This window comes from Patagioenas fasciata, chromosome 6, assembly GCF_037038585.1.
Source record: "Patagioenas fasciata isolate bPatFas1 chromosome 6, bPatFas1.hap1, whole genome shotgun sequence".
Taxonomy (NCBI): Eukaryota; Metazoa; Chordata; class Aves; order Columbiformes; family Columbidae; genus Patagioenas; species Patagioenas fasciata.
In genome coordinates this window covers 81,599-85,833 of record NC_092525.1, presented here as the reverse complement: position 1 = coordinate 85,833, position 4,235 = coordinate 81,599, and the positions used below count along the sequence as shown (strand labels likewise).

The 4,235-nt window shown below is 52.4% G+C and overlaps 1 long non-coding RNA gene across 1 annotated transcript; it reads left to right on the top strand.

Annotated features, from left to right (window-relative positions):
* The first annotated feature begins 1,538 nt into the window (after positions 1–1,538).
* On the top strand, positions 1,539–3,790 carry LOC139828167 (uncharacterized). Its single transcript, XR_011739529.1, has 3 exons — positions 1,539–2,289; positions 2,472–2,560; positions 3,480–3,790. It is a non-coding gene; the product is annotated as an uncharacterized lncRNA (long non-coding RNA).
* Positions 3,791–4,235: the final 445 nt, after the last annotated feature.

Below are 4,235 nucleotides of genomic sequence, written 5' to 3'. Positions count from 1 at the left end.
GAAGTGCTCCAGCACGTCAAGATCGCACTGAAGAAAGGCAAGGTCACAGTGGGGGGGAGCATTCCCGTTGTTCCACTGGTTCAAAAGGTCCCAAGAAATCCAACAAGAGAACTGCGAGGGGGAGCGCTCTGGCAAGTCAAGCGGTGTCAATAACCCCAGCAAGGCAACGGCGGAGAGCGCTCTGGTGAGTCACGAGACTCCCCTACAAAGGACGAGAGGATGGTGGAGGGGAGCCCACCAGTGGTTCAAGCAGCACCCAGGAAAAGGGGAGGAGGCTGACGAGGGGCAGGCCTCTGGCGGGCCAAGATCGCTGAGGGAAGGTGCGGGGGAGCTTGCTGGTGGCTCAAGAGACCTCTAGAAAAAGGTAAGAGGGCGGCGGGGGGTGGGAGGGCGCCTCAGCTGGTGAAGAGGAACCCCGAAAACAAGGCAAGAGAATGTTGGTGGGGGGAGCGCTCTGGCGGTTCCAGAGGCTCCCCGAGATCCGCTCAGACGGCAGCGGGTAACGCGGCAGCTCAGCGTCAATCAAAGAAGAACAGGAAGGCGGTTGACCTGCAATTCCAGAGCGAGGAGGAAGACTGGCAACCCGAACGAGGAGCAGCAGAACTTGGCATGGCCTCTGAAATCCTCCTTTAATCTGGGCTCAGGTAAGCTGGAAGCAGGGGACATAGGCTGGGGTTTGGGAGGTGGGCAGGTGAGAAATGATCCGCATTTTTGATCTCCTGAGTGACTGAAGCGCCTGGGAGTTCATTTGGAGTCGTTGCCTTACTTGATTTTACACTGACTTTTGCATTATATTTTAATGACGTAGAATTTTCCGTTTTGACATCGAAACCTAAACTTCTTTGGAAATTCATCCTCTGTCCCTTCAGTCTCAGCTCGTGGCACTTCCACTGTCTCGTGGCCCGCGTTTCAATGTACATTAGATTGCTTCCTGGGCCTTGGATTTTAAGTAATGGTCCGTCACAAGTTTGTTTTTCTTGTCCTTAACAGGCAGCTTTGAGAGCTCTCTAAGGAAAAGTGATATCTTTTTACCTTGTTACTGCTCTTTCCATGTTACGAGCAGCCACCCTCTTTATGATCAGTCTCATGCTTTTCTTCCTTTCTTGCCCAGGTTCAGAATACCAGGAATTCCAAGCTTCAAGTTTCCTGTGGAACATTGCGGGAGACCTTGATAACGTGGCAATGAGGGAGGTGATGAAGAGAAACAATACCTGTTCCTTTCCCATTTCAAGACGTTATTTTTTACCTTCCTGGTAGCTGTGAGATGATTTGCAATCTTGCGCTAGCGTCTGCCTGAAAGAGAACACGGACCCTTTGGGTGCCTCCTCAAGAAATACTTGCTCTATGGTTCTGGCGATGTCCAGGCTTCAAGGGTGGGGCATAGGGCAGTGTAAATCTTAGGGGGCCTCCCGGGATGTCTGCAGGTTTGGGTGACCCGTGGCTGGGACGGGGACGCCAAGGTTGTCAATCTTGCCCTGAATCTCTCGCTCCCTCTCTTGCAGCACCCGAGACCGAATGGAGGAGCAAGTGTACGGGAAGTTCCTGCGCCACGCCACAGATCACATTTATCGCTCTCGCCCTGAGAGACCCGGAGAACCAAACCGTTCCCATCGTGCCTTGAAGCAGCCTCTGCTCACGCGCTTCTCCCAGGGAGAAGGCAGAATGGCAGTAGCTCGCCACGTTATACCACAGGGTGCACACTCTGCAGCTTTCTAGCCCAGCTCTGCGTTAGCTCACCCCTGCAATTTTGCACCGCCCACGCAAATTTGAGTTGTCGCTGGTTGTTGCAGCGTTTGGCTTTGGTGAGGACAGCGTGTGTTTGTCAGCAGTTGGTGTAGGGTGGAATCTTGAGGAGAAAGTGATATTTTCGTGCCAGAACTGGTTGGTGTTTGCATGGTATTGTGGTAGTTGTTCCCACAGGTGATCAGTGCTGGAGTGTTATTGCAGGATGAGGGGATTTTGAAGGCTTGTCTGTGAGATGCACTAGAGGCAGCAGTTGCAAACGAAAGGCTGAGGTGCGGAGAGTTTGTCGGTGGGTTTTGGACAGTTGTCAGTTGAAGAGTTGGTTGTTTGCAGGTGAGGTGTAGAGCAGAGGGTGAAGCTGACTTTGCCTGGGCGGCGCAACTGGATGGGTGTGCAGAGCTGAGGAGAGCGGGCTTCTGCGGGTGACCCTAAAGCTGGAGAACCAGCCAGCGGCAGCTCCAGACAGTCCCGCTGCCGAGCTTGGCCGTGTAGGGCCAGTGCCCTGGGGCACAGGGAGTGTGACCCTCCGCAAGCACCAAACAGCAGGTGAGGACTGTGGGGATTTGTACTGAGCTATGATATCTCTAAGGCATGTGCGAGGGCCCGGGGCCAAGGCAAGGTGGGCTCGTTGTGGGGTGTGGGGAGGTGTCAGCCCCCGGACTCAGCCCCTGTCTGATTGTAGTGCCCTTGGGCTGGTGTAGCTCAGTCCTCTGTGTGTTTCTCTTCAGGTGGAGCAGCGTGCAAAGGAAAAGCAAGGAAGGAGAGGAAGGTGGTGAACCTATGAGGAAGAGTGTAGCGAATCTGGCGTGGACTCACGGTAAGGTGCCATGAGAGACATTTATTACAAACTCAGGTTTGCATTTATACTCGCTATGATGCTTGCTCAAGCATTTGCTCTTTAGCTAAGTTAGACATTACATGAGCGATGTAACTGCCATATACGCATTTTTTTCTATAGTAAGCTGTCCCTCTGTCCCTGATGTATCAGTCCTGTATCCTGTATCTTAGTAGTCATAATTTTTCCCCAAGTAGATGAATATTTGCAAGCAGCTTTATCTCCAGTCGTTACCTGTTCATATAATTCTCATTCATCTTTGTGCCATGTCTCCAACTGAAATGTACCAGTTGTAGGAAAGTCTAGCACATGATTAGCAATCCATTGTAATAAACTCACCAATCAGACCCCTGATACATCCTGATTTTGCGTTTGTAGCGCATGTTGAAGGACATCCAGGGTTTGTCTTTGCTTAAGGGATAACTTCCCTCCCATGGTTCCCAATCGCTCACCTTTCGGTGGTGGTGGGCGCGCACTGTCCTGGTTCCCGGTCCTGTTTCCTGGTTCGATTGGGCTTCGCTACCAGAGCGGCTACTGCCTTTATAGGCACGCTGAAAGTCCCTGTTCCAGGGCGCCATTTGTAGCGAATGCGGTACGGACTCTCTTTTAAGGTGCAATGAGAGATGTTTATTACAAATTCAGGCTTGCGTTTATACTCGCTATGATGCTTGCTCAAGCATTTGTTGATTAGCTAAGTTAGTCATTACATAAGTGATGTGTTTTGTGTTCCCACCAAAGTCACTGCCATCAACACCTTTTTTGTCTATCACAAGCTGTCCCTCTGTCCTTGATGCATCAATCCTGTATCAACTCCTCTGTCCTTGATGTATCACATAGCATACAGTCCTTTGTTCTTGTATTTTTCCACTAATGCTTGTTCTCATGCTGTTGACTCTTGCAGTTTCTCATGTGCCCGGTCTTCCGTGTACTGACACAGAAGAGCGATCACGAAAGAGGATTGGAGCGCACCTGTGAGTCAAGCAGAGTCAAGAAAGAAGATGACAGTGGTGGACCTGTGAGTCAGGAGGGGACAAAAGAGGAGAAAGGTGATGGAGCTACGAGTCAAGAGTGAGGAGGAAGATGGGCAGCCTGAGCCAGCGAGAAGGAGAATGTATCCTTAAGCACAGGGAACGATCTGTGATAAGTGCGTCCCCCTCCCACCCCTAGAAACCGTGCTCGGGGGTAAAGTGGTAAAATGGGAGCAGGGGCTGTTGGCTGTGTTTTGGGAGGTGGGGGTGGTGAGCAGGGGCTGGGCTCTTGGACTTGGGAGCAGTTAAGGGAGCAGGGTGGTCATCCCTTGGGAGGTGTCTGTCTGCCAGCAGGTAAAGGAGGGGGAAGAGGATCCTGCCGGGGTGAGGGCCTGGCCAGCTCTCCACTCCCAGGGCTCTTGATGCTGATGTGGTGTGTTGCTGTAAGTGCCAGGGGTGACTGGCAAAGAAAGTCTTTGTGGGGTGCATGCTGGGAAACTGTGCTGCTACGGAGGGGCTGGGTTGGTGGGAAGGCCTGTGCGGGGGGCCGGGGCCAAGGCAAGGTGGGCTTGCTGTGGGATGTGGGGATGCGTCAGCGACCGGACTCACCCCCTATGTGACTGTACGGGCCTGGGGTGGGTGTATTTCTGTCTTCAGGGCATTTCGGTTTGGGTGGAGCAGCTCACAAA